Here is a 22960-nt window from a genome sequence, read left to right as displayed (position 1 = left end):
TTGATTGCTATATAGTGTTAAAAGATAAACTGAAGCACATTAAAATTGTTATGAATTTATTAAAGCAAAAATTGATTTGAATCAGGCCAGAGTGGTTAGGAACTCTCCACCAACAGGTGCTAGGGGAAAGACTTTTACAGAGAAAAGGCAGAAGCACAGCAAGGAAATTTTTTGACTGGCTGTAGCGTAAGTGGTTGCTTTATTTGAGTATTTGTGATTGGTTACCCTTTTTTATTTCTTAACCTTAAGGCATTTCAGGCTTAGGTTTTGGTTTGCTTAGTATGTTGCTAAAGTATTAAAGCCACTTCAGACTAATGTCCTCCTTGCTTAATTAATTTAACAATAGTATTTCATTGTATGAATAAACACAATTTATTTTTTGTCCCTGAGAGATTAATTAGATTGATATCACTTTTTTGTTGTACAATAAACATCCCTTTTCATGTCTTCTTGCATATATGCACAAGTTTCTTTTTTAGAAACTAGAAGTGAAATTGCTGTGTTCTCTAGTATATATACCTTCACATGTACTACATAGTATTAAATTACAACCTCTTCACACTGCTTGTACCATTATGTGCTTTAACAGCAATCTGTAAGAACTATACTTTCTCCAATCATCACTAATGCTTGGTGTTTTCAGATTTATTACATTTTGCCCATCTGGAGGTATTGTTATTTAATTTTTATTTTCTGATTTATTAGTGAGATTTATCATCCTTACATTGTCCATTATAGATTTTCCTTTTCTGAATTGTCTGTTTATCTATTGGGTTGCTTGCATTTTTCTTACTGATTTGAAGGAAATTTCAAAATATTCTGAATATGGATACTTTTATCGTTAAAAAGATTTAAAATTTCTTTTACCAGGATGAGGATTGTCTTTTCATTTTGTTTATTTGTTGACATATGGAGCTTATAATTTTCATGTTGATCTGTCTTTTCTCATATGATTCATGCTTCTTTGGTGGTCATAGGAAATTCTTACCTAATTGTGGTGGCTTTCTAATATGTCAATTCTGCTAGGCTGAACTATACTTCCCAGAATTTCCTTCTGCATGTTTCTGTGGCTAGGTAGGCCAAGAGAGAGATTCTTGTGTGAGATTTAAAGGGCTGAAGTTAAACAACAGTTTTGTAGCCCATACATTTTTATCATTTATTAAGTGATAGATCACTTCATTGGCAGGAAGCAGCTGTCAGGCTGCAATTGCTATACGTTTTCCTGGATCCTTCTTCAGCTTCTCTAACACCTTGGCCGGATGTGTGGGTTTTAGCTCTGTGAAGAAGAGCCCTGGTTCCTGCAGGACGTGTTTTCCAACAAGGTCAGAGGCACCACGAAATGAAAGAGATTTTAGCCTGTTCCGAGTTGGCTCCAGCTCACGCTTTTGAGTTCCAGGTTGTTCTTGCTGTTCCCAGTTCACGTTTATGTTGCCTTCTGCCCTTCCAGCTTAATTCTCCAACATCACATGGGAAGATAGCAGATTTACATAACTTCCACAATTACCCAAAGCCAAATGTATGTAACAAATATTTGTGTGTGTGTGTGTGTGTGTGTGTGTGTATCCTAATGCTTCTCTGATTGAAACCCTGACTGATACAGCATTTTCTGCCTGGAAGAAAGTCTTCTATAGGCTTTTATAATATTTATTTTTCATATTTAGATATTAGTCCATCCAAAATTTATTTGTGTGGCAAGTTGCATACATAAAAATCTATCTTGGGGCACCTGGGTGGCTCAGTCGTTAAACGTCTGCTTAGGCTTAGGGCGTGATCCCTGAGTACTGGGATCGAGGCCCGCATCGGGCTCCCTGCTCTGCTGGGAGCCTGCTTCTTCCTCTCCCACTCCCCCTGCTTGTGTTCTCTCTCTCGCTGGCTCTCTCTCACTGTCAAATAAATAAATAAATAAATCTTTAAAAAAAATCTGTCTTTTTTCATATGGATAGCTATTTCTTCATTCTTTTCCCACTGATTTGTAGTGTCGCCTCTGTCATAAATTAATTACCCATATGTATACATCTGGGCCTTTTAAAAAAGTTTTGATTCCAATATAGTTAACATACAGTGTTATATTAGTTTCAGATGTACAATATAGTGATTCAACAATTCTGTACATTACTCAGTGCTCATCATGATTAGTGTGCTCTTAATCCCCTTCACCTATTTCACCCATCCCCCACCCACCTCCCCTCTGGTAACCATCCGTGTGTTCTCCATAGTTAAGAGTCTGTTTTTTGGTATGCCTTTTTCTTTTTTCTTTGTTCATTTGTTTTGTTTCTTAAATTCCACATGTGAGTAAAATCATATGGTATTTGTCTTTCTCGGAATGATTTATTTTACTTAGCATTCAAAGTGATTATTAGTATAATTGGATCAGATTAGTATCTATCATTTTCATTACTGTTTTCTACTTGTTGCCCTGTTTTTGTTCTTATTTTTGCCTTCCACTCATTTTCTGCATTTTGTGGTTTTAATTGAGCATTTTAAGTGGGTACTTTATCAACAAAATAATCCTAATTCCTTCCTCCCCTCATTTGTATCATTGCTGTCATTCATCTCACTAATATAGAAGCATACAAAAGCATATATACATAAACACACATACACACACATACAGAAGATATATATATATAAACATATCTACCAAGTACATTATTGTTATTATTATTTTGAATGAACTGTTATCTGTTAGAACAATTCTCCAGAGTAAGAGAAAGTTTTTTGTTTACCTTCACTTATTCCTTCTTTGATGCTCTTCGTTTATGTAGATCTGAGTTTCTGATCTATATTATTTTCTGTCTCTCTGAAGACAGAAGACGGAAGAAATGGTAAAATATTTCTTTTTTTTTTTAAGATTTTATTTATTTCACAGAGAGAGAGACAGCCATCGAGAGAGGGAGCACAAGCAGGGGGGTGGGAGAGGAAGAAGCAGGCTCCCAGCGGAGGAGCCTGATGTGGGGCTCGATCTCAGAACGTTGGGATCATGCCCTGAGCTGAAGGCAGACGCCTAACAACTGAGCCACCCAGGCGCCCCAACTTTTACCATTTCTTGAAAGGCAGGACTACTGGCAACAAATTCCCTCAATTTTTGTCTGTTTAAGAAAACCTTTATTTCTCCTTCACTTTTGAAGGATACTTTCACAGGAGACATAATTGTAGGTTGGTGGGTTTTTTTCTTTTAACACTTTAAGTATTTCATGCTGTTATTTACTTGTTTGTGTGGTTTCTGAGAAGTTGGATGTAATTCTTTTCTTTGTTCCTCTATAAGTAAAATATTATTTTCCTCTGGCTTCTTCCAGGATTTTTTCTTTATTTTGGAATTTCTGTAATTTGAAAATGACATGTCTAAGTTTAGTTTTTGTTGGCATTTATCCTGCTTGGTTTTCTCTGAGCTTCCTGGATCTATGGTTTGGTGTCTGACACTAATTTGGGGGAAATTCTCAGTCATTATTATTTCAAATATTTCTTCTGTTCCTTTCTCTCTTTCTTCTCCTGGTATTTCCATTACATGTATGTTACACCTTTTTTTGTAGTTGTTCCATAGTCCCTGGATATTCTGTTCTGTTTTTTTTCAGTCTTCGTTCTCTTTGATTTTTGGTTTTGGAGGTTTCCTCCTTTTTTTTTTTTAAGATTTTATTTATTTAATTGACAGAGAGACAGCCAGCGAGAGAGGGAACACAAGCAGGGGGAGTGGGAGAGGAAGAAGCAGGCTCCCAGTGGAGGAGCCTGATGTGGGGCTTGATCCCAGAACGCCGGGACCACGCCCTGAGCCAAAGGCAGATGCTTAACAACTGAGCCACCCAGGCGGCCCTGGAGGTTTCTATAATACATCCACGAGGTCAGAGATTCTTTCCTCAGCCCTGTCCAGTTTACTAATAAGCCCATTAGAAGCATTCTTCATTTCTGTTATAGTCTTTTTTTTTTTTTAATCTCTGGCATTTCTTTTTGGTTCTCAGGATTTCCATTTCACTGCTTATATTTCCCATCTGTTTTTGCATGCTGTCTACTTTATACATTACAACCTTTAGCATATTAATCATAATTGATTAAATTCCCAGCCCGATAATTCCTGCATCCTGCCATGTCTGGTTCTGATGCTTGCTCTGTCTCTTGCACCTGTGTCTTTTGCCTTTTGCTAGGCCTTGTAATTTCCTCTGGATAGTCAGACATGATATATCAGGTAAAAGGAACTGCTGTAAATAGGCCGTTAGTAATGCAGTGGTGAGGTGTGGTGAGAGGGAAGAGTTCTATAGTCCTATGGTTAGGTCTCAGTTTTTTAGTGATTCTGTGCTTCTGTACTGTGAACATCATGCATAATTCTGTTTTTGTTTTCCCCCACTTAAGAAGGGCAGGATGGTAGAGTGGGTTGCAGTTGGGTATTTCCCTTCTACATGAAGGGCTAGAGCTGATAGGATTTGGGTATTTCCTTTCTCCCAGGTCAGTTAGGCTCTGGTTAACTAGTTTCCACTGAGAGCAGGCCTTGTTGAGAAGAAAAGACTACTCTGATACATTTCAGAATGGTTCCTTTTTTCCTCCCCTTGCTGAGAGCCTGAGGGAACTTTTTTCTGATATTTCCTGGAGGAAAATCTTATAATATTGTGGGGCCACCTCTATGATTGGGTCCCCCTGGAGTTTTTACTTCTCACAGTTGTCTGCAGTGAGCATCCAGGAATTAATCAATTACAGTTCAGGTTTTCCTACCCTGGCACTGGTTCCTGTGGTGGTTTCTGTTTGTGAGTCTCTGCTTTGATAAGTTGTGCCTTCCTGTATTAGCTTATCTATCTCTCTAGTCTTGAGCAGCAGATTTCCCTGGGTCTTCCCTCTCCTAGGGATTAAAAAAGAGTTTTTGAATTTTTAGTATGTTGAGCTTTTACTTCTTATTAGGATGGAGCGGCTACTTCTAAGACCCTGACATGTGGAATTGGAAACTGAAAGTCTTATACTTCTCATTTTTATCCTCCTTTTTGAATTAGAGTGTCTATGGTGGTTGTCTTATCTCTCTCTCTCTCTCGTATATGGGTGTATACAGTTATACACGGAAGTATATACATGTATGCAAAGGAAGATAATTTTTTTTTTAAGTTCCTAGGTCTTCAGATTGAAAGAATTGTAGTGAGGATCCTTGTTTACACCTGGACCTGATTTAAGTGATAAGATCCTGGACTTCAAATTAGAGCCCAATTCTGTAAGGGGATGAGATTTTGGAAGTAATGGAAGTGAGTGAGTGTATTTTACTTGTGGGAGGAAGAGGAATCATCAGGGGACAAAGGTTGAGTCAGTAGTCTGTTACATTGTTGGGCACCAATGGACCAGGCCATCTGGTACTCACACGTTTGACTATAGATTGGCTTAAAGATTGCTTTGAAGACTGTAATGTGGGTTAGCAGTCTAAGACTTCCAAGTTTAGTCATTAAGAAGATTTGGCAGTCCCTAGTTTTAAATATTTGGGACCCTCGAGTTGCTACATAAGAACTTTAGCTGCCCTATGGGAAAGGTCTCATGGGAAGAAGAGGTCCTGAGACTATATGGAAGAAAAGTGATTACCTTAGATGATTGTGAGAACCATGGCCCCAGACGAATAATCTCACTTAAGTCATTCTATCTACTCTCAGTCTGTTTGAATCATTCTAGCTGAGGCACCAGGTAATATATATGAAGAAGCCATCTTGGACATGCCAGCCCCAACAGACATAAAGTGGAACAGAAATGAGCCATTCCAATTATGCCGTGTTTAAATTTCTGACTCAGAGTCATGAGGAATAATAAAATATGCATATATCTATCTTACGTAGATACTTCAAATACCATTGGATCTGTGGAGTCAAAAAGCCCAAGTGGCTTAAATTTCTAATTCAGGTTATTTCCTTGATATAGAATTAATAGAAATAAATATGTGATGGTTGAGAAGTTTGCACCAGCCCAGAAGTGTTAAGGGACCTACTTCAGTTTGCAACGTTATGGGTTATTTGGTGACTGCGTTAGAAAATCACACCCAGATATGGGACGTATTACCTTCAAAACCCAAGGTAACCCACCAAATATTGTGCCTGTGCCTGTTCATTATGAGCTGTGAGAGTTTTTTTTTTTTTTTTTAAAGTTTCATCTGTGTAGGTCTATCTCCTGGACCAATTGTGATTTCACTTATATATCAGGCAGAGTCCAGTCGGGAGACCAAAACCACATGGTGAACAGGGGACATTTCACATAAGGAATTAATAACTCTAACACGCAGTTGGAGTAATGACTAGAATTCAGTAAAGAGAACTCTAAAGACACCGGAAAAGCAGGCTTAGGGAATAGCTACTACCTCTAAGACTGAGGTAGAACATCAACGAAGAGCCCCCCACCCCCACCACTCTGGGCTGAGATCCAGATCTTATTAGAAAGGGTGCAGCTCACTGGGTGGTGGAGGAGTTTGCCAAGATACAGTGCCAGCAGTGCACACTGAGGATATGCTTTCTGGTTGTTGGAGAAGGCTATCTGTGGAGAGGTGGTGCACCCCAGAACCTACTGCAGAGCTTCCCAAAAGATGCCAAAGAAAGCCTTCCAAAGAGATATCTCATACTTTAGAAATCATTGCAAAGCCATCCAAGGAGGTACCTAGGGGGTTGCCATAGGTGGTGCCAAGCGCTGTTGGCTCCAGGTACTGCTGAGCCTCATGTCCTTCAGGAGCTAAGCACTGTGGAAGTCACCTTAGAGGGCTCTGAAGGGAGCCATTCACAGGGATGTGTCCCATGGTATCAGTCTCTGGATGCTGCAGTGGCTGCTCACGCTGCACACTGCAGACCCTTCCAAGAGAAGTACACTGGAACCAGATACAGAAACTCTAGTGTCTTCTGCTGACAAAGTTTAAACTGTGCCACCTGAGAAAGGAGAAATATTTATAAGTTGCAGAGCAGACAGTGGAGGGTGGATTTGGAGCTGAGAGGCAATAAATTGGTAACTGGAAGCCAACCATTACATATTTATTTTTATTAATTCTACATTGAGTAAGTAACCTGAATTAGAAATTTTGTGGGTGTCTTGCCTCACACCTACATACTGATTACAATAAATATTTTATTTTAATATTATTTTAATCAATGACTTGGAGGCATATAAATAAAATTTATGTATGACTTAAAGCTGGAAGAGCTGGCTAAGAGCAACACAGTCAGTAATGGCACACGGTAGTTATTCCTGTAAATATTTGTTGAATGAATAGTTAAGTAAATGGATAACTATATTATCATTTAACAAGATCTCAAAAGACTCAAGCCAACTTTGACATTTTAATAAGTGTTTAAAAAGTTAATACCAAGTAATAGGATGAAGGACAAGTTTGGGGGGGCTATAAGGCATGGCAATTCCTTATAAAGACACAAGGGTTTTAGATGACCATAAGCCCAAAATGAACTAAATGAAAGAAAAGAAGGGAAAAGTCTAGGTGGATTCCAGATCAGATGTCAGGTTAATTTCACCTTTAGAGATTCTTCTGTTAAAATGGTAGTATCTGCCTAGAGCTATTTTTTGAGAATTGTGAATCTGCTTTGGTGCTCAATGGAAAATAGTTTAATAATTGATTAGCATTATATGAGTGTGGGAGGGAGTGGTACCAAGAGAGATAACGACATCAGCCTTACCCACTGGTAGGTCACCTTTCACAATATTGTGTTCTATGCTGGATATTGCCATTTTGAAGGGTTACATTGTAGTAACTGTTTTTACCGTTTTTAGAATTTGATGAAAGCTATGAGCTTTCTCCTGGAAGAATATACACTGTATATATATGTAAAATTTTGTATGAAATTGCAAAAGGTTCATGGTTCATGGAATCTAGATTAAGAATTTGAGTTGGAGGAAATGGAAAAACATGCCTTAAATAATAATAAGAACCACTTTTAGTGAACTGTTCTATGGACCAGTGCTCTAGTAGGCAATTTTATATGTAGTACCTCCTTTAGGATGCAACAACAGTCTTGCAGAATGGGTGGTATTCCTTCCACTTTTCAGTAGAGGTAACCATGACGGACATTCTGTTATTGGTTCAAAGTCACAGAATGGCACGTCTGAAATTCCAGCTCACTGGGGTACTTTTCTCTCAAAGCTCATTGTTTCCATTTTCTATAAACGAACATATCTTGCATGTCTTAATAAAAGTCTGAACAGCAAATTAATAAAAAGCTATCATGTGGAAGATACTGTATTTTGTATTGCCCTGGAAAGAATGCATGGGTAGAACTTATACAGAGTGATGTTTGATATTTGCCATTTCATTCATTCATTCACTCATTCACTTGCTTACAAACCATACAATACTAATTCATAGCATTTTCCTAATTATTTGCCTCTTCTAAAGAACTTATTTTCACATAAAATCTCACATGGCGTTTACCCTAACTTTGTGAGGCAGATAAGGCAGATAGAATTGCTACTGTTATACAAGTAATACCACTCAAACAAAGAGATTATGTGATTCACCCAAGGTTGGAGATCAAATTATGATCAGATTTCCTTGTCTCCTCTCGTCATCTAGTCCAGGTTCCTTCAACTATGGCCTTCTCCTTCTTAGAACATCTCACTGTAAAATGAGGAGTCACAGGTTCATGATACATGTAGGAGTCTAAAGGACTATGAAGTCCATTTTGGCTGACTGGATAATCTATGAAAACATAGATTTAGAAATTCTAAATCAAACAATTATTAATATTTTAGATTTATATCCTCCCTCGTAATATAAAGGAGTTCAGAGATGTACAATTAAACATCCTGACTTTTGGAATGGAAGAATATGACTTCTGAATCTCTGGGGGAAAATTTTTACATCAGTGTTTAGTGGTAATAATTCCATAAGGAGCTTCCTTTCTGCCTTCCTCTCTCTCCTCTATTACTGTTTCTTTCAGGATTAGCAAAATTTCCTTCCTCGTCTTCTCTTTGTTCGCTAAAGCAAAGTGCAGAATTTCACAAGATACCTTAGCTACAGCCTAATTCTACTGCTCGTGTTAGTTACTTTGCTTTATGTGGATTTTAATAATTTATAGAGTTATTTCCTATATATTGTCTTTTAATTTTAAACCACCTGGTTTCACAGGCAGACCAGACCTTGTGTATCCTTATTTTAGGTATGAAGAAATTGAGGTCCAGAGAGGTTGAAAGACTTCTGCTAGTCACACAGCTGTGTTAGTCACACACTAACAGAGCTAAGAAAAGAGGGTCCAATAAGTTCAAATCGGAAAATGGATGCTAAGGAGATTTTTGAAGTAAGCAAAAGCACTAAACCTTTCCGGACAACCTGGATCTGTTTTTAGAGCTACTTTCAATCTTGTTTTTTAGGACAGCCTATTTACCTCTTCTGGTGTGGAACAATCTGGTTTTCTTGCATTCAGACCTTCTCTTAGGAAAAGGTAAAGGGGATAAATTGTTCTCATGACAGTTCCAGGTTTTTGGATGGATCCAGAAATTGTTTTCTGAATCTGTTGAGTGCTCCCAATGATTGAGATTTTGGCTGGAGATGCTTTTGGCGGTTCATTCAAGTGCAACCCTCCTACTTTCCTTCTCTCTGCTTGTTTTTGTCAAGTTAGGACCTGACTTACATAGGTCTATTTGTCAAAAAGGGCCAAGAATGAAAACAAACTGTGGCATCTATTCACACTTTCAAAGGTAAACCACACTCTATTCACTTTTTTTAAAAAACTGGGATATAATTGATATATAATATAATTTCAAGTGTACAACATAATTCCATATTTGTATACATTGTAAAATTATCACCACAGTAAGTTTAGTTAACATATCACCATCTATGGTGAAAATTTTTTTCTTGTGATGAGAACTTTTAAGATCTATTCTCTTGGCAACTTTCACATATAAAATACAATATTATTAACTATGGCCACCACGCTATACATTACATCCCTATGACTTATTTATTTTATAACTGTAAGTTTGTATCTTTTTTTTAAAGATGTTATTTATTTATTTGACAGAGAAAGACAGCAAGAGAGGGAACACAAGCAAGGGGAGTGGCAGAGAGAGAAGCAGGCTTCCTGCCAAGCAGGGAGTCCGATGAGGGACTTGATCCCAGGATTCTGGGATCATAACCTGAGCCGAAGGCAGACGCTTAACTAACTGAGCGACCCAGGTGCCCCAGTAAAGTTTGTATCTTTTGACCCCCTTTACTCATCTTTCCCATCCCTACCTCCCATCTCGAGCAACCACCAATCTTTTCCCTGCATCTATGAGCTTGGTATGTTTTTAAATCCTACACATAGTAAGATCATACAGTATTTGTCTTTCTCTGACTTACTTCACTTAGCACAGTGTCCTCAAGGTCCATGCATGTTGGTGCAAATGGCAAGATTTCATTCTTTTGCATGGCTGAATAATATCCCATTATATATATTATATAGGCTATATTTTTATTCCTGATAGTGTCCTTTGAAGAAAAGTGTTTATTTGTATATGACTAATTTATTTGTATATGACTAATTTATCTCTTTTTTCTCATAAGGAAACCATTGCCTAACATGCATACACACACTTTTTTATACACAGATATAAATAGATATAGATATCTGTCTATATGTGTGTGTGTGTGTGTGTGTGTGTATATATATTTCTACCACATTTTCTTTATTCATTCATCCATCACTGGATACAGGTTGTTTTCATGTCTTGGCTATTATTAATAATCCTGCAGTGAACGTAGGGGTGCATGTATCTTTTTGAGTTAGTGTTTTTACTTTCTTCAGATAAAAACCCAGAAGTGGAATTGCTAGATTATATGGTGGTTCTATTTTTAATTTACTGAGGAAGGTTCCAACTGTTTCCGTAGTGGTTGCACCAATTTACATTCCCACCAGTAATGCACAAGGATTCCCTTTTCTCCACATCTTCTCCAGCACTTGTTATTTCTTGTCTTTTTGATAATAGTCATTCTAATAGGTGTGAGGTGATATCTTATCGTGCCTATTCGGTTTTTAAAGAAATTATTATGACAGCTACATTTCTTTGTTGTATTATTTTTATAATAGTGTCATTAAGCTTTATATATATAATTTATATCCTGTAAAATTTATATCCTATAAAATTCACACTTTTAAATTGTACAATCCAGTGGTTTTTAGTATATTCGCAAAGTTGTACAACCATTACCACCATCAAATTTTAGAATATTTTCATCAGTCTGAAAAGAAACCAGCATCCATTAGCAGTCATTTCTCATATCCCTCCTCCAGCCTCTGGCAACCAGTAATCTACTTCTGTCTTTATGGATTTACCTATTCTGGATATTTCATATACATGGATTATAAAATATGTGGTCTTTATTACTGGCTTCTTTCACTTGGCATAGTGTTTTCAAAGTTCATCCATGTTACAGCATGCATATCTCATATTGTAGCATGCATGTGGTAGCATGCATTATAACATGTACTCATTTGTTTTTATTGCTGAGTAATATTCCACTGTATGGCTATATCAAATTTTGCTTGTCCTTTTATCAACTGATGGCCATTTGGCTTGTTTTGGTATTTTGGTTATTATGAATATTATTACTATGAACATTTATGTGCAAGTGTTTGTGTGGACATATATTTTTACTTCTCTTGGATATATTCCTAGGACTGGAATTGTTGGGTCATATAGTAACTCTATGTTTAACATTTTTTTTTTAAGATTTTTTAATTTCTTTATTCAACAGAGATAGAGACAGCCAGCGAGAGAGGGAACACAAGCAGGGGGAGTGGGAGAGGAAGAAGCAGGCTCATACAGGAAGAGCCTGCTGTGGGGCTCGATCCCATAACACCAGGATCACGCCCTGAGCTGAAGGCAGACGCTTAACCGCTGTGCCACCCAGGCGCCCCTATGTTTAACATTTTGAGCAACTGTCAAACTGTTTTCCAAAGAGGCTGGACTGTTTTATAATCTCACCAGCAATACACAAGGGTTTCAATTTCTCTATAGTCCTTCTAAACACTAGTATATCTTTTTCAGTTTTTATACTAGCCATTCTAGTTGGTGTGCAATGTTTTTCATGGTTTTGACATTCATTTCCCTACTGACAGAAATTGTGTTGAGCATCTTGTCATGTGTTTTTTTTGCCATTTGCATGTCTTCTTGAAAAAAATGTTTATTTAAATCCTTTGTCCATTTTTTTCTCTTGGGTTGTTTATATTGATTTGTAAGAGTTCTTTATATATTCTTGGTACAAGTCCCTTATCAGATGTATGCTTTGCAAATATTTTCTTCCAGTCTGTGGACTGTTTGCTTGGTAGTGTCCTTTAGAGAAAAGTGTTTGATTTGTTTTTTCTAATTTATGCATTTTTTCTTAAACCATCGCCTAACATAAAGTCATGAAGAAATACTTCTAAATTTTCTTCTAAGGATTTTATAGTTTTAGATCATACATTTAGGTCTATAATCCATCTTCAGTTAATTTTTTTTAAAGAATTTATTTATTTATTTATTTATTTAACAGAGAGAGAGGGCAAGCACAAGCAGGGGGAGCAGGAGAGGCAGAAGCAGGATCCCCGCTGAGCACAGAACCCGATGTGGGACTTCATCCCAGAACCCTGAGATGATGACCTGAGCTGAAGGCAGACACTTAACACACTGAGCCATCCAGGCACTTCCAGTTAATTTTTATATATGGCATGTGGTAGGAGTTCAACTTTATTCTTTTGTATCTGGATTGCCAGTTGACCCAGCACCATTTGTTGAAAAGACCATTCTTTGCCCCCATTGAATAGTCTTGGCACCCTTGTCGAACATCAGTTGACCATAAAGTCTGGGTTTATTTCTTAACTCTCAATTCTATTTTATTAATCTATTGTCTGTTCTTTTGCCAGTACTATGCTGTCTCAGTTTCTATAGTTTTGTAGTAAGTTTTGAAATTAAAAAGTATAAATTCTCTAACTTGGTTCTTATTTAAGATTGTTTGGGCTATTTTGGGTCCCTTGCATTTCCATATAAATTTTAGGATGGCTCTGCTAATTTCTGCAAAAAAGCATCTGGGGGTTTGATAGGTAGATCAGTTTATAGATTAATTTACCAAATATTGCCATCATAATATTAAATCCTCAGATCCATCAACATGGATGATTTTCCGTTTCTTCAGATTTTCTTTGATTTCTTTCAGTGGTGTTTAACAGTTTTCAGTATACAAGTCTTGCACTTCTTTTATTAAATCTGTTCTTAAGTATTTAATTCTTTTTGATGCTATTGTAAATGGAATTGTTTTCTGAATTTCATGTTTGGACTTTTTATTGCTTACTGTTAGAAATTAAGGATTTTTATATATTGATCATGTACTTAATAACTTACTGAAATTTCTTTTTAGTTCCAATAGTTTTTTTGATGCATTTATGAGGATTTCTTTGTTAAAAATCAGCAAGTAGAATTTATCCCATTTTTATCTTAAAGTCTGTTTTGTCTGATCTTGGTTTAGTCACTCTAGTTTTATTTTGGTTACTGTTTGCATGTTATATAATTTTCAGTCATTATAGACGCAATTAATTTATGGCTGTAAATTTAAAGAATGTGTCTTCTAAGCAGCATGTATTTGGATTTTTGAAAAACCATTATGCTGATCTCTGCCTTTTGATGGGAGTGTTTAATTCAATTACATGTATTTAATGTAATTTATGCTATGATAGTATTTATGCCTGACATTTTGCTATTTGTGCTCTCTGTTTTGTGTCCTCTTTTATTTCTCTATTTTTTTTATTTGTACCTTCTTTTGTGTTAAATAGATTTTTTTTTAGTATTCCAATTTAATTTACTTGTTTCTTTTATTTATATATTTTTGAGTTATTGTCATAGTTGTTGCCCTGGAAATTATAATTCTCATTTTAACTTAGAACAATCTAGTTCAGACTAACACCAAGTTAATTTTAGTAGTATACAAAAACTTTGTTCCAATAGTGCTCCATTTCCTCCTGCTCCTTTGGGCTATTTATCATACAGATTACATTTTTATACGTAAGCTCATCAGCACATAACTATCGCTTAATACAGTTGTCCTTTGAATAAGATAAGGAGAGAGTTACAAACATACATTTTTATGGTTTTTATATATACCTATGTAGTTAGCCTTTACTGGTGTTCTTTATTTCTTTGTGTACATCTGAGTTACTGTTTAGCATGCATTTATTTTAGCCCAAAAGACTCCTTTTACTATTTCTTGTAGGGCTGGTGACAAAATATATATTTTTTCTTAATTGGTGTGTCTTAATTTCTTCTGCATTTTGAATGATAGCTTTGGTATTTATAGAATTTTGGGTTGGCATTCCTCTCCTTTTGTTTCAGCACTTTGTATATGTCCTTCTTATATGTGTCCTTGTATATGTCCCCTCCTGGGCTACATAGTTACTGATGAGAAGTCAGCTGTTAATTTTATTGAGAATCCCTTGGATATGATGAGTTGTTTTTTTCTTGTTGCTTTGAATAGTCTCTCTCTCCTTTTTTTTTTTTCCTCCAGTTTTCAACATTTTGACCATGGTGTGTTTAGGCCCAGATCTCCTTGAGTTTATTTTATTGGATTTCATTGAACTTCTTGGTTGTTTAGATGAATGTTTTTTTATCAAACTGGGAAGTTTGGCCACTTTTTCTTCAAGTATTCTTTCTGTTGCTTTCTTTTTCTCCTCACATTATACATATCCTGGTATGCTTGATGATGTCCTATATGTTTCTGAGGTTCTGTACATTTTTCCTCATTCTTTTTCTTTCTGTTCTTCAGACTGGATAATCTCAATTGACCTGTCTTTAAGTTTGCTGATGCTTTTTGTGACTAGTATGCTTGGTCTTCTACGAAGACCCTTTAATTGATTTTTAAATTTCAGTTATTATATTTTTAAGCTCCAGAATTTCTATTTGCTTCTTTTTAATCATTTCTATCTCTTTGCTGATATTCTCTATTTGTAAGGGGTTGTTCTCATAGTTTTATTTAATTCTTTAGGCACCATTCCTTTAGATCCTTGAACATATTTATGATTGTTTTTTAAAAGTCTTTTTTCAGTAAGTCCAATATCTAAACTTCCTCAGGCATAATTCCTATTGATTGCTTTTTTCCCCTTCTATATGGGCCATACTTTCTTTCTTTGTATATCTCAAAATTTTTTTTTTCTCAGAACTAGATATTTTAAATGACACAATCTGACAACTCTTGAGATCAGATTCTCTCCTCTCCAGGACTTGTTGTTGCTGTTGGTTATTGTTATCTCTGTTTGCTAAGTGACTTTCTGGAATGAATTCTCTAAAATCTGTTTTATTTGTTATATGTGGCCACTCACATCTCTGTTCAGTTGGGTTAACAGTTAAGGAAATCCAGTTGTGTCTTTTTAAAAAAATTAACTCTCCTCGAATTGTTACAAGACTTTGGTTAATATCCAGAGTTCTGAAAAAGTTGATTTTGGCAATTGTTGCCAGTATTTGCATTTCTTTTACAGGGGAGTGGATTTTCTGAGGTCTTTCCTCACCATTCCAGAAATGCTTCCTTTTGCATTATTTTCTGTTAAGTTTTACCAAGACTAATGGAAAAATGCACCCCCCTGAGGATTCCTAGCTCCATTTGCCTCACATCATTTTTTTCCAGAAATGCTTTTAAAGTTTGTGGATCTGAACATCAGATTGTCTTCTTGTGAGCAGAGAATTTTATTTTGAATTCATATTTGTATGACATTTTTCAAGGGTACTTACTGTATGTCATTAGAAACATTAGAACTTGTGACTAAATCCTATTCCTCCTATCTGCTTTACTTCTCACTAATGTAAATATGCCTTGCTTAACCCACCTGGGCCATCTTATAGAGATAATAAAATCCAAGTGTTATCACTGTTTACTACTAGTCAGCAATTTTATTAAGTGCTTAGTTGCATTATTTTATTTGATGTTCACAAAAACTTTATGTTGTTGGTACTTTTGATAGCCCTGTTTTACAGCAGAGGAAACTGAAGTTGGAAAGGTCAAGCAACTTGTCTAAGGTCACTCAGCTAGTAAGTAGCAAACCTGGTACCCAGGAAGTCTCCCTGTGGAGACATGTGCAATGACTACATTCTGCTCATTTCTACCTCACAGAGAATGAGAAAATGGAAGAGTTTGGAATGTGGAGGCAGACTAAATTAATCTCGAGGGACTTTCTTGGTGGAGACATTTTTGGCACCATGAGTGTATATTCTTCTTCACCTTTGCTGATCCTTTATTTAGTACCACTATGAGAAACCATGAGAATTGGAGCTGCTTTGTTAAGCTAACCAGTTAGAGGGAAAGCAGACATTCTGGAACACAGAATGTCATATTAAGTTATTTTTGAGATTTAAATGTAAAGATGAAAGTGAGAGGAATTTGTAGGCTGAGAGTATTTCTATTGGGTAGAATAATTATAATGATTTTGGATAAAGAGAATTAAAATGCCACATATATGCCTTTTATATAACAGTATACTGGATGAAAGAATGAGAAATGTTTTATAGGGAGTTTATATTTTAAACAATCAATTTTTAAAAATCAAGGTAAATATATTTTTCTGGATTTTGTGTTGGAATGGTTATAACTAAGTTGTTTATTTTCCCTGAGAAAATTATGATTTTTTTAGTGATGTTTATAATCACAGATTTCTCAACTTGAAATTATTGTGTTAAATGCAATCATATTTAAATTTTTTAGGTAAAAATGCTGCACTCTGGGAGCCATATAAAAATATTTATGTACATATGATATTGTTTTTATTCATTTTAAAGAAATAAAGTTAACTTACATAGCTTGGAGAAACTGAATTGAAACATATTTTCCAAGCTCAAGAAAGTAAAAAAAGGGATGCCTGGGTGGCTCAGCTGGTTAAGCGTCTGCCTTCGGCTCAGGTCATGATCCCAGGGCCCTGGGATCGAGTCTTGCATCCGTCTCCTTGCTCAGCAGGGAGCCTGCTTCTCCCTCTGCCTGCTGCTCCCCCTGCTTGTGCTCTTTCTCTCTCTCTCACACAAATAAGTAAAATTTTTAAGAATGCAAATTTTATTTCTTATTATATGTATGTACATACTGATATTCTTGAAACAAACAAACTTGTATTCTCTTCGTTAATGAGAGCATTGATATCATGTAGCTGTATTTAACATTTTAAAGAGTGGTATTTTGAATTAAATTTTTTATCCTGTTGATGTTCTGATTTTTCCTTCCACCTGAAAGGTAAATCATGCTCATTTTATAGAGGTTTTAAGGTCATGTTCAGTTTATCATGGATGAAGGTATTAATAACATTTTCTTTAAGGCATCCATGAAGATTTAGCCAAGAAGCTTCTAAATAACTAATGGAAAGGGACCAAACAGTGAAAGAAATGTTCTGAAATATTTCTTCAGATTAAAGTAACTGGACGTTCCACCTGTGGTAGCTGGCTTGTTGTTGGCAACCATGCTCTTCTGCCTGGCCACCATGCAGAACAGAGGGAAACAATCCTTGTATTATGGTCTTGTGCTTACACATCTGTTTTGGAAGTCTGGTGGATGTGCATTCTTTTAGCAACAGACTCAAGCTCTTAAGCCTGTGTTCAAGTTGCTTAGTTTGAGCTCTTAGTCATGTGTCCCCAGCCAGTTGGCCTGGAAGTGGCTAGAAATATCTTTGAGGACTGCTGTTGACCTTAGAGCATGGGGCGATTTACTGCCGCCCTCCATAAAAGGGAGATAATAGAAATCTGGCTACCCAGAAGCAACCTTACACAGCTGCTTCGCATCAGAGTTGCAGTCGGCTAATCCTGCTGGAAGATTAGCTGCTATAGACTCTTAGGCAGGTTATTGGATCAACATTTTTCTGGATTGCAGCCTTGTCAGGTGCTTCAGACTTTGCCTCATTCAGCCAGATTTAACCAGAGATTTTTCCTGTGGGTGCTGCACTAGCCTTTGAACTCTGGGGACAGACTCTGGAACAGTAAAGTGTACTCCCTCAGCATTTGTCAATTTCAGGTGTTTTTCTGCTATGCATTTCAGGACATTGAAATAGTAATTGGTATTCAAAGACATTGGTTCATAAAAGCAGGAGGTTGTAGTATAATAGAATTATCAGCTGCAGAGTTAGGCCAATCTGGATTTGAATCCTGGTTTCAGTACCTAGAAGTGTTATTGACTAGTTCTCTCATCTGTAAACAGGGAGAGTAGTATCTTTCTCACAGATTGTAAAAAGGTTTAAGCTTGTTAATGCGTATAAAGGGTTTAACATAGTATCTGGCAAATAAAAATTCAATTTGTTCTGGAAAGTTCTAACATATTCTAATATTTGACAAATGGTGTTAACTATATGAGATACATCTCACTTTGTGTCCAAGCTGTTGATTAATCAGAATACTCCATTCCATGGCAAAAATTAACAAGACAGGAAACAAGTGTTGGTGAGGATGTGGAGGAAGGGAAACCCTCTTACATTGTTGGTGGGAATGCAAACTGTTACAGCCACTCTGGAAAACAGTTTTGAGGTTCCTCAAGGCATTAAAAGTAGAGCTACCCTATGACCCAGCAATTACACTACTAGGTATTTACTCCAAAGATATAGATGTAGTGAAAAGAAGGGGAACCTGCACCCCAAGAAGGGGCACCTGCACCCCAATGTTCATAGCAGCAAAACAGCCAAACTGTGGAAGGAGCTGAGATGCCCTTCAACAGATGAGTGGATAAAGAAGATGTGGTTCATATATAAAATGGAATATTACTCAGCCATCAAAAGGAGGAATACCCACCATCTGCATTGACATGGATGGAACTGGAGGGGATTATGCTAAGTGAAGTAAGTCAAGCAGAGAAAGACAATTGTCATATGGTTTCACTCATATGTGTAACATAAGGAATAGTGTGGAGGACCATAGGGGGAGGGAGGGAAAACTGAATGGGAAGAAATCAGAAAGGGAGACAAAACACGAGAGACTCTGGACTCTGGGAAACAAACTGAGGGTTACAGAAGGGAGGATGGTGGAGGGATGGGGTAATCGGGTGATGGGTATTAAGGAGGGCACTTGTAGTGGTGTTATACACAACTAATGAATTGTTGAACAAACTGAGGGTTACAGAAGGGAGGATGGTGGAGGGATGGGGTAATCGGGTGATGGGTATTAAGGAGGGCACTTGTAGTGGTGTTATACACAACTAATGAATTGTTGAACAAACTGAGGGTTACAGAAGGGAGGATGGTGGAGGGATGGGGTAATCGGGTGATGGGTATTAAGGAGGGCACTTGTAGTGGTGTTATACACAACTAATGAATTGTTGAACAAACTGAGGGTTACAGAAGGGAGGATGGTGGAGGGATGGGGTAATCGGGTGATGGGTATTAAGGAGGGCACTTGTAGTGGTGTTATACACAACTAATGAATTGTTGAACAAACTGAGGGTTACAGAAGGGAGGATGGTGGAGGGATGGGGTAATCGGGTGATGGGTATTAAGGAGGGCACTTGTAGTGGTGTTATACACAACTAATGAATTGTTGAACAAACTGAGGGTTACAGAAGGGAGGATGGTGGAGGGATGGGGTAATCGGGTGATGGGTATTAAGGAGGGCACTTGTAGTGGTGTTATACACAACTAATGAATAGTACATCAAAAACCAATGATGTACTATATGCTGGCTAATTGAACATACTAATAAAAAATTTAAAAAAAGAATACTCCATTTCAGATGACATTAATTCTAATATGTATAGAAATCTTGTTTACTATAACCTTTAGTCAAACAATAACTATCTTAGTTCACTTCAGCTGCTGTAACAAAATATCATATATAAAAAACAGAAATTTATCTTGTGTTCAGGAGGCTGGAAGTTTGAGATCTGGGTGCCAGCATAGTCAAATGGGAGCTCCTCTCTGGGTTGCAGACTTCTCATATATCTTCACATGGTGGAAGGGGCTAGAGAGCTCTCTGGGTTCTCTTTTATAAGAACACTAATCCCTTTATAAGGGCTATGCACTCATTACCTTATCACCTCCCAAAGGCCACACCTCATAACATTATCACATTGGGCATTAGGATTCCACCATGTGAATGCTGGGGGGACACAAACATTCAGGCCAGAGCAATAGCCATTTAGTAAACTTGTAATATATCTCCAGATTAGGTGTAAGGAGGCAGACAGAAGAAGCAGAATGCTTGCTGTTCTAGAAGAGTTTGTAACCTTCTTTTTTTAGCTTTGTGTGAGAAGCCAAGTACTTTGATATTACACTGGGCTTGAGGCCTCATACTTCTCTTGGGGTTTTAATCATATATGGAGCTTCCACTGAAGACCTACCAGTAATTTTATATATATATATATATATATATATATATATATATATATATATAAACACACACCTAATAATATGGGGCTATTACTGTGGTTTATTCAGCAGTGAAGAACACTGAAGTACCTCCTGGGATATCAAAATGTTTTCTGTTTCTAATAAGATATTCTGGCTAGTTACAACCTCTTAATTTTCCTTTGTATCGTATTTCTAAAACCATAGCAGGTGTTTTCTCTGCTGGGTAGTTGGATGGTAGAATACGACCAGACACTGAATTTTGGAAAAAATGGCTAGCAGGTGATATTAGGAATAGGAAGAAGAGGGGACAACATCTTTAGCTATGTCTCTTGTTCTAAGTTACTCAATTTTTATAAATTTTGACATTCGGTTTTTTTCTTTTTATTAGGACTACAGTTTATTTGCAAAGTGTTGTGGTCTAAATGTTTGTGTCTCCCCAAATTTCATACATTGAAATCCTAATACCCACTGTGATGGTATTAGGAAGTAGGGCCTTTGTGAAGTTATTAGGTCTTGAGGGTGGAGCCCTCATGAATGGAGCTATAAGAAGAGACCCCACAGAACTCTCTAGCCTCTTCCACCATGTGAGGATACAGAAAGAAGTCAGTAATCTGCAACCCAGAAGAGTTCTTTTACCAGAACCTAACCATGCTGGCACCCTGATCTTGGACTTCCAGTCTCCAGAACTATAGAGAAATAAGTTTTTATTGTTTATAATCCACTTAGTCTGTGGCATTTTGCTATAGCAGCTTGCATGGACTAAGACAATAGCCAAGTTTCCCAGTAATAAATGAATCAGGATGAGAATTACCAGAACAATTATGGCCAGGTTTCTTAAACTAATGGGATATTTGAAGCAATGATCAAGGAACTTAAACTTTCAGAGTCATTGCTAATTGACAGTGAGATTTTCTAGCTTGGCTTGAGTTTGGCCATCTAGAGGTTCCCATGCACAAAGGCTCCATGCTGTTTTGTGTTGTATAGACTGGTCTTAGAAGAGTGAAACTCTGTCATTATTCAGATGATTCAAACTCCAAATCCCAAATGAGCAAATTATTGAATTGTCTATAAATATGTATGTAGCCAATAGCTACAACACAAGCCAAGAATCCTTTTCTTGAAATGTCTGGATAATAACAATAGCAATTATCTGTGTGTATATGGAGTGTCCAAATTTTCCAAGTACTCTCCACCTACCTTATTTTATTTGTAAGTTAGTTTCATTTGATAATTTAAAAAAAAACAGATGAAAAATTAGGATACAGAGAGGTTAAGAGTTAAGTTTTACTTTGGGCCACACAGCACATCAATGGTGAGGGACTCAAACTCAATTATTTTGGCTGTAGATCCAGCTCTCTTTGCATTATGTAATCCAGCCCAATAAAGCCTAATAGCCATGTCATTCTCTCTGAGTTAAGCTCCATTTAGAATATGACTGATAAACATATGCATTTGTAGTAGACTTTTAAAACTTGATGTATTCTCTCAATTAGTCTCTTGCTTGGCTGATGCAAAATTCACCATGCAGTCAGCTTGCCTGTCATATGGAATGTAACGGTGACAAATCACATTCCACATTGCTAGGCTTTTTACAGTGTATTTAAACTTCATTGGCTGTAGATCTCTCTTTGAGAAATAGGAATGTGGACAGTACGCTTGCAGAACTTAAAACATCTGTTAGATTTTCTTGTTGCTAAACAAGTAATTTTAGCAGAATTTTGAGATAAGAAATAGCATGCCAGCCACAAGTTATGGAAGCTAGAAAAGTAATAATTACATGAGTTAGCTTCTGAGGGTTGGTTGTGTTTGTGTACTTAATCTTCTAGATGACCCTTGCATAAAGTATATCCCAACAATCTAACTTGACTGTGGCTTTTAATACCATGTACAAAGAAAAGTTTAGGCTAAAAATGAATGATTGCAACTTACAAATGGTATAATGGGGAAACACACAGAGCCAACATACTGAAGTGTTTTCTATTATTTATACTAAAGAGTTATAGAAATTATATAGATGTAGGATACAATGACTCTAAATTATATACTTTCTATTATAGTCTTATTCAGTAACCTTTATCCTCCACTATGAATAGATTCTTTTCCAGAAGTGGGATGAGAGTAGGAAAAAGGACCAAAAAGTTCAGATAGCCCTGAATTAGACAGTACTGAGTGTAGCTGACTGTCCCCCTTATTGAGGAAATATGCATTCTTTTTCTTTTGTACTAATAGAGGACATTTGCATGTCTTACTTTCTCTTAGCCGTCTTTCATCATTCTTGATAACGTGGCTTGTGTTTTAAGTAACTGAGCACCAGATTTTTTCTTCTCCATTACTTCTTTTTAGTGAATTACTGGATGGCAAACTGGTGGGATGTTTGGAAACAATTAGGATATGGTAAGCAACTATCATTCCGTATAAAATAGGTAAAGGAGCACTTTATTATAATGATTTGAATACTGTTTGACATATGCAGTTACCAAAGAACATTTACAAACATGCAAGAGGATAGCAAGACCATTTTCTGATCCTTTCCATCCCTTTTGGAAATATATAAATTTGTATATTCCTTGTACTAGGGGATTTGTAAGTAGTTATTCTAAAATAATTCTTGAGATAAGTATAAAGTGGATGTTCAAGTTTTCAGGCCTTTCTTATAGAAAGATGGAAGGAGAGCTGTTGATCAATGTGAGCACAAGTGGTTTCTTCTTTTTTTTTTT

At 36.6% G+C, this 22960-nt stretch overlaps 1 pseudogene; it reads right to left on the bottom strand.

Annotated features, from left to right (window-relative positions):
* Window positions 1-1196: 1196 nt before the first annotated feature.
* LOC100482080 overlaps window positions 1197-22960 on the bottom strand; it is a 108309-nt pseudogene continuing 86545 nt past the window's right edge.

Source organism: Ailuropoda melanoleuca, chromosome 2, assembly GCF_002007445.2.
Source record: "Ailuropoda melanoleuca isolate Jingjing chromosome 2, ASM200744v2, whole genome shotgun sequence".
In the NCBI taxonomy this organism is placed as follows: Eukaryota; Metazoa; Chordata; class Mammalia; order Carnivora; family Ursidae; genus Ailuropoda; species Ailuropoda melanoleuca.
Note: the sequence above shows the minus strand (reverse complement) of the source record. Positions and strands in the feature narration are given on the sequence as shown.